General features: G+C 41.9%; 1 long non-coding RNA gene across 1 annotated transcript; it reads left to right on the top strand.

Moving 5' to 3' along the window:
- Window positions 1-371: 371 nt before the first annotated feature.
- Window positions 372-8,591, top strand: LOC119086886. Its single transcript, XR_005090273.1, has 2 exons — window positions 372-578; window positions 7,963-8,591. It is a non-coding gene; the product is annotated as an uncharacterized LOC119086886 (long non-coding RNA).
- Window positions 8,592-10,301: the final 1,710 nt, after the last annotated feature.

Genomic DNA, 10,301 nt, shown 5'->3' with positions numbered 1-10,301 from the left:
TCTCAGAATTGATCATAACTGTGGCTAATGAGCCTAGCAGAGAGACTACAGACACTGAAATCTCTGTCATAACTTTACCATCCCTCCTCCTCCATGTTCTTGGAGGCAGTGCCAAATGTTTATGGGAACATAGCATGTAGGTATCTGAACTGGGGAGCTGAGTCACCAGATTTTAAGAGTTCCAGCCTTCATATGTTACTTCCTAAAGCGAGTGCTAGCTGTCACGTCCACTCTCCCTAGCCTAACCCCATTGTGTCCTAATAGTTGTCACTGATATGACCCCAAGGCACCGGGACATAACAATCTGAGTCATTCAGAAGGAGGGGGGGAAAGGTGCCAATACAGAGCTGTGACCCAGAAACAAACTGCTCTGAGCACAGCAAACGCCCGAGTGCCCAGTGAGACTGCGTGCCTGAGCGGCCAGCGGTGACGAATGCTCCTCTCTTTGCCCCTGCTTGTGCCCACCTGAATCTTATAAGAATGGCTCCCGAATAGCATCTGCTAACCAAAAGGAAGCACAGCTGTTCGCCTGTGACCACAGGAGGAAAACCCAAGCACACAGCCGCCAAGTTGATAAGGTGGGTGTGGTGAAGAAACATGAGTATACATGCTTTGTTATGAAAATGTCAGAAGACACTTATCGATATAGGGAGATTTTCATCATTATTATGTAGAGTACAAGAGACTGAACTGTACAGAATTTGTCATTTCAAAGCCAGCTTTCCATTTCAGTGTTCGGGAGGCCGCATGCATGAGGTACTCTCTCTTCTAGAACAGTCTGGAAGATTCTTTCCAGGCCAAAGTCAGGGTGATCCTCTCCTAGCCATTTTCTTCAGTTTTACTGTAATAGCTACAAACATTGCCAATTGCAGAAGTTTCCAGAGCATAAAAGATACATGGAAGCTAAATATTTATCTCTTTCTCTGGTGAGGCAAAGACTTATTTTGTTTGGTCTCTCGTTTTCAGATTGTTTGTAGCATTCCTAACATATGCCCAGACTTGGCAGCATGCTGGTGTCTCTCGATAATAAGATTCAGCAGCGAAGAAAGTGACTCGGAGCTGATGCTTCGTCACCTAATACACAAGGTACTTTGTCAACCTCCGGAGCTAAAACCAACCATCACAGGCACGTTCTCCTCATGAGCACTTGTGCAAGGCAGCACATGACCATCTCTCGTCATCTACCTTTTTGGCTATTGGCATTTGTAAAAGCTTTGGCTTTTCTTTGCTTTTGGTTTAACACACAGAACTGTTGAGGGGAGTGTGGGTGTTGGAACAAACGTTGGAACAAACTGGCGGTTTGTTCTCTGGTTCAATCATTTCAGTGATGGCCCTCAGTCCTTCTAGGAATTTTAAAGTATTATATGATTTTCTGCTTAAAAACACGTGAGATAGTTCTGTTTTCAACTCTCAACCTGGGACAGCAATCAATTGTCAAAAAAATTAATCCTAGGGATGGTCTTACACTGCATTACAAATGAAATTATTTTTCTAAGGGATAAAAAAATACATGGAATTTGTTCTTCTGAATGCCTTAATTTTTCTAAATTTATACATTTTATCGGAGTTTCCATTTATTCCTGTTTTCCTAATTATTGAAAAATGGTAAAGAAACATAAGTAACACAGATAAGAATTTCTTGGCATAAAAGAAAAATTTTACTATTGCCAAGGCTACTCATTGTTCTTCACAACCTGACAATGAGTCCCTATTGCTGAGGACACACTTACTGATGCCATCAAACATGGAGAAGCTGAGCCTCTAGCTAAAAGATTCACCCCTACTGACTAGTGTTCACGGTGCTGGAAGGTACTAGGCATGATACCAGAGGAGAAAATTTATCATCAATATCACTTAACTACAAACCCTGTGACCGACAACAGTGACCTTACTGCGAGATATACTGATGCAATCGTGGCACAAATGTTAAGAGAGTAACAGACCAGTTTTGACTAGGCTTAAGACTCACTGCGTGAAATGAAACTCACACAGCACACTGCCAAAGTGGCCAAGAACCTAAAACTGAATAGGTCATAGGCCCTAGTGCCAAAGGCCATTAAGAATATACAGCAGATGACAACTGATATTCAACAAGTCGACCTACCAGATGAATAATTCTCTGATAGGGAGCCCCCACGTGGCAAAGACAGTGAGGGGGCCACTGACTCTGAATCTGTTGTTTCTGTCTGTAATTTCTATCATGTCCCACTACATTTCTTCCCTAAAAACTGCTATGGGTGTTTTCCCACTGCCTGTGTGTTTATCTCATGTATATATTCCATCTATTGGGCACATTTATAGCTGTGGATGGTCAGGAAAACGATTTCTGCTTAATCTGTACAATTCTGATGAATAGAAATAATACTAGGGTATTTTCATAGCTGACACAGGAAAGTAACAGTATTCTCTGTCACAAAGACAGCTAATTTCAGACTTCAGAACAGACTAGCTGCCCCTGCAGAGACTACACAAGGACAAGTTCCTAAGGGTTTGTTGAACCAAAATCAGGCACAAAACAACTTTAATAGAAATAATTTTCTCAGCAATTGGCTTCTGCACATACTCCTAGGCTCAAGATTCAGCCAACTAACTGCTTATTGCTTAGGTCCTGAATTGCAATGTCACTTTCTGTGATGTCTCTCAGCCCACATTCTATTTATTTATTTATTTATTTATTTATTTATTTATTTATTTATTTATTTATTGGTTTTTTGAGACAAGGTTTCTCTGTGTAGCTTTGCATCTTTCCTGGAACTCACTCTGTAGCCTGGGCTGGCCTTGAACTCACAGAGATCCGCCTGCCTCTGCCTCCTGAGTGCTGGGATTAAAAGCATGCACCATAACTGCCCAGCCAGCCTACATTCTTAATAGTCAAACTTACAGTCATGTTAGTTAGGTTTCCTAGGCATACAGAATTATATTTTAGATAGATAGGTAATCTTCAAACACATGAAAGACCTACAGAATATGGCATTTAAAATGTTTTAAGAATTTAGGCCTTTCTGAATGGTGAGACACATCTGCTCCTGGGAGCACCAATTACTTCAATGGGCATCTAAGAAACTCATTTTGGAGTTTACAATGTGGAAAAGCCTAGCCATTTGGGAAAACAAAAAACCTGCTCTTGCCTAGGCTGCTTGATAAACTGGACATGCAGGACCCATAGGAAGCTAACCACTGAACTTTCCCAAAACAAGGAAAGACGGTCCTTCGGGTTCTTGCTTCACAGAAGAAACGGCCAGACATTCTGCAGGACAGAGAAAAGTGACTGATGAACTTTGCCAATAGGCAGAACAGTGCTTCAGATTTCCTGCTTCACTGAAAAGTATGCCAGAGACTCTAGGCCTGTAGGCTGAAGACAGATGACCCAATATTATAGAGGATCTTTGGGTGACTGTCCAAGCAGCCAGATGTCTCTGTCATTTCTAGAATTTTGAAAGTTGCTTGAAAATGTATTTCCTGTTTACTCAGATAGTATCCTTATGGAGTCTTTGATGAAGTTGAAGACTAGATAGTTATGATTATAGTTTTCCTTGGTTATGATAAAAGGTAAATTAGATATAAAATGTTAGACTCACAAAAATAGGATAGCTGATAGAGTGTTTTCTTTATTTTTGCCAAATACAAGTAGACTAAATATTGTAGTTGTAATTCTTGCTTGATAACTGTTTTCTTATATGTAATTTTACTATGTTAAAGTTAAAATTAAACTACCTTTTTAATTAGACAAAAAGGGGAAATGCTCTTGTACACTGTAAAGATTTGTCACTTAAGTTGGTTTAATAAAATGCTGATTGGCCAGTAGTCAGGCAGGAAGTATAGGTGGGACAACCAGACTAGGAGAATTCTGGGAAGAGGAAAGACAGAGTCAGGGAGATGCTATCCTGCCACCCAAGGAGCAAGCTGCCAGCAGACTGGTAATTATGGCTACATGGCAAAATATAGACTAAGAGAAATGGGTTAATTTAAGATGTAAGAGCTAGCTAGCAATAAGCCTGAGCCATAGACCAAAACAGTTGGTAATTAATAATAAGCTTCTACGTGTTTATTTGAGACTGAGTGGCTACGGAACATAGGAAAACTTCTGACTATACGACATGCCTTCCACCTGCTTACCAAGAAACTTGGCTGATAGCTGTGTTGCCAGTCAGCGTGACCTCCTAGTCTGAAAGAAATCATGCGATTCCTTACATGTATCAGAATGGCTCTGTCTCTTATTGTTTACTCAAGAAATGCTTTGTGATCCTGAAAATGTAACTTATAATTGTCCAGAGTTTGGCTGTTGAGGGGTGTGTGTGGGTATGTGTGTGTGTGTGTGTGTGTGTGTGTGTGTGTGTGTGTGTGTGTGTGTGAAAAGGGAGATGGAACTGAGTGTGTAGAGAGAGAATGTGTGGAGAGTGTGTGGAGATTTGTGCTATGTGGAGACAGATGGAAGAGAGAGCTAGGTAAATGATATGTATAGCTATGTAACAGAAGTATATATGGCTGTGTGGAGAATGTAACTGTCTGGAATATAACTATGTAGAGACAAATTTTCAGAAAGAGATTGAGTGGATAGAGAGATACAGGAAGATGAAGCTGCATGGGAAAAGATGTAACTGTGTGTAGAGATACATGGCTTCATAGAAAAGAGATGGATATATGTAAAGAGAGATCTATAGCTGTGTGTAAAGAATATACCTGTGTAGAGATAGAGAGATTTTCAGAAAGAGATTTTTTTAAGATGAAGTAAAAGAGAAAGTTACCATCAGAAAGTGTGTTTCCTTACTTACCCCTCAGAAAAGTCTAGTCTTCGCCACATTCATTGATTTTGTTTTCATGCCCTTGGCTGCTGGAGGCTGGCCATCAGTTAGCAATACCCTAGGGGGAAACCTACTGCTATTATTCTGCTGAAGGACCACAGTAATAGAAAGGCTCTAGATGACCCACTATGCTGTACTGCTATCCCCGTACATCAGTGCCTCACTCAATCCTCATCAAGAAGCTTCCTCTTGCAGTGGATGGTAACGAGCACAGAGACTCATAAGTGGACAATGTGCAGAAATGGAGAGACTTTGGAGTACTCAGTCCTAAATGGAATGTCTTTAACTAACCCCTTCTCTCAAGGCTCAAGAACCTATGTGGAAGAGGAAGCAGAAAAATTCTAAGAGCCAGAGGTAGTGGATGACACCAAGGAAATGTCGTCTTCCAGACACAAAAAGGCTGATTTACAGATGAACTCACAGAAATGGTAGCAGTATATACAAGTCCTGAACAAAGTTCAAAACAGACAAAATCCCAGCACAGAAAAGGGAAAGTGGACATAAAGTCCCATCCCACAACTGATAGTTGCTAGGAAAGGGGAAATCAGTTTTCTCCAATGGCGTGAGAATGGGTATGTATCAACCACACTTCAGAGCAGACCCTATGCCCAGGAGTAGTTGGCCAGCACAAAACAAACTCCATGTTTTTTAACATGCTTTTTGTTTTGTTTTTGTATTATTGGTTTTGTTTATTTGTTTGTTTTTAGTTTGTTTATTTTTATTTTTGGGTTTTTTGTTTTGTTTTGTTTTTTGAGAGAGAGAGACAGAAAGAAATAAAGAACATCAAGTTGGGTGGACAGAGAGGTAGGAAGAATCTGGAAGGAGTTGAGGGAAGGAAAAGAATGTGATCAAAATATATTTTATAAAACAAAATTTAAATAATGATTTAAAAAAGAGAGAGAGAAGAAACTCCTTTAATCCCAGCACCCCTAAGGCAGAAGCAGGCAGATCTCTGTGAGTTTGAGGCCAGCCTGGTCTACAAGGTGAGTTCCAGGGCAGTCAGGGTTGTTTCACAGAGACCTGTCTACAGAGAAGAAGAAAATTAATGATTTTGGTGTGTAGTATGTCAGCACTCAGGGGGCTGAGGTGATAGGATTATGTTTGGAGGAGTTCCCTGGGAACTTGCTAAGTTCAAGGACAGCCTAGAGAACATACAGCCTCTGGATTAGCAAGAAAAGTGAAGAGAAGAACATTTTTCCTTCTTGCTCATGCCCTATTTTCTTGAATAATAAATAATTAGAAAGGATAACGTGAATCACTGTGAGATCATGTTTGGCTTATTTGTAAACCCAATAGTAAATGTTATCTGAGAGTGCAGAAACTGCCCAGATGTTAGGTAGCGTTTCCTGGTGGCATTCTCTACTGTTAGGCCAGTTTCAACTATGAAGACAATGAAACTCAGAAAACTGAAAACTGCACTCAAGAGAACACAGTAGGTGCCACACAAGGACTCAAATGGTGCATGTTTTTATCCTAGACACCACGTTTCCCTCTTCATCTTACATTTCAGGTCAGATCCAAAAGCTGTAGGCAGCATTTTATGGCAGTGTGTGTGTGTGTGTGTGTGTGTGTATGTGTGTGTGTGTGTGTGTATGTATGTGTGTGTGTGTATGTATGTGTGTGTGTGTATGTGTGTGTGTGTGTGTATGTGTGTGTATGTGTGTGTATGTGTATGTGTGTGTGTATGTGTGTGAATGTGTGTGTGTATGTGTGTGTATGTATGTGTGTGTGTATGTGTGTGTATGTATGTGTATGTGTGTGTGTGTGTGTGTGTGTGTTCACATCCATACATAGCAAATGACACAGAACTCTCCATCCCAGTTATGCAGGGTCAATAGTTTTGCATCCATGGTTTTAGTGCAGTGAACTTATTGTAATATCAGGAAATACTCAGTCTTGTTCATGTATGTGAATGTGTGTGTGTGTGTGTGTGTGTGTGTTCTCTGATTAACCTCTTAATAAATACTGATCTACAGATTTGAAAATTGTAAAGAGGTTAAGATATATCAGAGCTGAATATTCCAATTCAGAAATATTCCAATTCTTTGTCTCTCTGCTAAATTACACACATTACGTTGTGGTTCACAATGTAGGAAGTTGAAGTAAGTGAAGTTCTGTAAATTCAAGGCCAGCCCGATCCATGTATTAAGTTCCAGGTCAGCCAGGGCTATATAGTGAGAGTGTTAAAATAGATGATAGATAGAAGATAGATAGATGATAGATAGATAGATAGATAGATAGATAGATAGATAGAGAGATAGATAGAGAGATAGAGATAGAGAGATGGACGGATAGATGGGCGGATGGATTGATGGAGGACAGATAGGTGACAGAGCCACTTGAAGTTGATGCCTACCCTTGAAGTTCTCTTTATATTCCTTCCCCTATTTAAACTATCAATTTCAGGACTGGAAAGATGGCTCAGTAGGTAAGTGCTGTATGCACAAATTCAAGGATCTGAGTTCGAATCGAGAGCACCCACATGAAAGCTGTGCACCCTTGAAACTGCTGTACTGTGGGAAGCAGAGACAAGAAGATCACTGGGGCTTCCTGGCTGCCAGCCAAGCTCCAGGTGCAGTGAGAGACCCTGTCTCAGGGTAATAGGAGAGTGAAAGAACAGATATTGATATTCTCTGGCCTCCCCCAATGTGTGCACCCACACACATGTATTCTCCACCACCACCCACATACACCAAAACAATGTATCAGTTTCTTATTTTTCTTTGATTATCTGCCTTGCCATTGAAAATTGATCGTTTGTGTGGTGTGATACCAAAAGCCCTCTGAAATAATGCAGGTCCACTCTGCCATAGGCACAGCTCAGATCCCTCCCGTGGTTCTGAGTTAACAGTTGGTGCCACCCTAAGGTATTTGGACAACCTTCTACGAGGCCTGTTGGTGCTTGTTTTTGTTTTTGTGGTACTGAGGCTTGAACACAGGACCTTGCCAACACTAGGCAAGCTCTTCACCAAAGCACCAGCCCTTCCTGCATTTTGCTTTCCAGTTTCGGTGCCTCTGCAGGTTCACTAAGAGCGTGAAGAGGGGCAAAGCTGCCGGAAGCAGAGCCAAGGATGGAGGTAGAGTGAGGCAGACTCTTAGAGGGGACGGCCAACCGCAAAATAGTAATTCTCTTGTTTTTATGTCTCTTCTGTTCCTACAGAATTAACTGAAATAGAAGACCTTTGTGGAGCAGGAGAGCAACCACGGTGACTCTGCTCTAGCGTTTCAACTCAGTGCACGAGACTGGTTGTGGATCATTACAGAACATTAGAATGTTTCTCAGCATGTGGCATGTTCTACAGAGTCCGAGCCATCGGTACTACCCGTAGGGAATTTTCTCTAGGCATGTCTTCTTTTCCTCTCTCATCCAGATTTGAACATGTGAAAAGGGAGAAACTTCTATCAATATGTGAACTCCGGATTAGAAGCATGAAGGCCCAAGAGAGCAGAGTATGCTGGGTGATGGAACACCAATCAGTCAAAAAGACCATGAGAGGAACCAAGTACTGACCAGAAACAATGAGGTGAAATTATCGGGATTCTAGAAACACCCTGCATGGGGCACAGTAAGGCATCTGGAGAGGCTGAGAGACATAAGCACTTGCTAAGAGCCTTTCTGGGGCTGGGCCTCTTGCAGGGGCTGGGCTCTGCTGGAAAAATCTTACAGTGCACTGCACCTATAGTTCCATAGTAAAGTAAGCTAATGACAACAGGGTCTAGGTGGGAGACCACTTACATTTTAATTCATGTTAGAAGTGGGTATCAATACAAAATACAGTTTCTACTGAATGTTTTGCTTTCTGCTGTATTTGCAATGTGTCCCAAAGGTCCGTGTGCTGTAGCACTTAGGGAGGCAGAGGAGCTTTTAGGAGGTGGGGCCTCACGGAAGGAAGGTGAGTCACTGGGGGTAGCCCCTTGAAGGGACCTGGCTCCTTCCTCTTTTGCTTCTCAACACAGCTTTGATCCACATCTACTCTCTGCCATGAGGTCCCGCTTCACCACAGGCCAAAAGCAATAGTCACCCAACCATGGACTGAAACCTCTGGTTATAAGCTAATAAACCTGTTTGCTTTACTAAATTCACTTTCTCGAGTATTTTGTCACAGTTACAGAAAAACTGACTAATGACTTCCACATCATTGTAAAGTAAAAGTCTCACATCAAACCATGCTAAATTGAAAAGTGTCTGTACAATACCTAAGGCAGGGTGTAGAGGCAGAGGGGGGATGGGGAATACTAGTTTTCCACTGTTTACCAGCATACCTAATTACTAGCATACAAAAGAACAAATATGTCCTTTTGCCAATGTTGAAATGTTCCTAGAGTGCTACTCAATTTGGCCACTCCATGTTGTTAATAATATGAAGACACTCTGTGTAGCAATGAGAGCCGAGCATCAAAGTCACACGTGAGCTGATGCTGCCGGCCATGCTCGACACTCTTCCATATACGGAAGGCATCAGAACAGCCTAGCCTGGAGGTGGCAAAATAATGGATGACTCTTACTTCAGGGGATGGCCTTGGCCATTTATAGCTGAAGGAATGTGCTAATGGCAACAGCTGTCCTCTTTTGGAGCAGAGTGCAGTGGTGGATCCAATTACCAGCTGCTTTAGTGAAAAGTAGTGATAATAAATAAGAGACAAGCCAGTGATTAATCATCACCGGTGACTTCCATCTTTTCATCGGGAGAGCAATGTCCAAGTCCCCCGTGCTTTTCTTAAAGAACCGAGGCTGTGTACGTGAACGGCCTTTGTGAAGAGCTCTGAGCGGCTGGGCTCTGCACGAGGCTTCTCTTTGCTCTTCAAGGCCATTGATTATATAGTGACTTCCGGGCCTGTCCCTAACATTTCCTGGCTTCGGGGGCAAGATTACAAATTGAGGACTGTGTCTCAAATGTCCAAATATTTGAATTATAAGTCAACAAACTGCCAAATAAATCAGATTCTGTCCTACTTTGATAAATTTACCACAAAGTGACCTGGGAGCCTGGTACGATTTTAGAACTTCAGATTTCTTGGATTTTGTACCAGAACATTCTAACTGTACTCCACTGCCTTTTTTTAAAAAAAAATAATCTACTGCCCTTTTTTTTCTATTCCCAGTACACACTGCAATATACAAAGAGTCCTGCCTTTTTGCATGAGGTTACTTTGTCCAGAAGTCCCCAAGGCACCCCTCAGGCTAGAGAGTTCATTTATGCTTGTGAGCAGCTTGGAGGAAGGTGTTGGTTCTGGCGCTCATGATGCAGAACTCTGAGTACTGAGCACCTGGAACTTGGAGCTCCCTAGGAAGGAGGTAAACAAAGTTCTTGTGATCAAACAGATCTCTACCTGGACAACTTAGAGCTTAACCCCGCAACAAAGTCAACTCGGAATCCCTAGCCCTAACTAAACCTGGAGTTACCCCACCCAAGTGCAAAGGAAGTTGGATATCCATGCAGTTAAATACTCTTCCCTGGGAGTCTTGATTCCTTGGCACTCTTGCCCTGGTTGCAAGGG

Source organism: Peromyscus leucopus, chromosome 8a (assembly GCF_004664715.2).
Source record: "Peromyscus leucopus breed LL Stock chromosome 8a, UCI_PerLeu_2.1, whole genome shotgun sequence".
Classification (NCBI taxonomy): Eukaryota; Metazoa; Chordata; class Mammalia; order Rodentia; family Cricetidae; genus Peromyscus; species Peromyscus leucopus.
The sequence above is the reverse complement of the archived record's forward strand: the minus strand, read 5'-3'. Positions and strand labels throughout refer to the sequence as shown.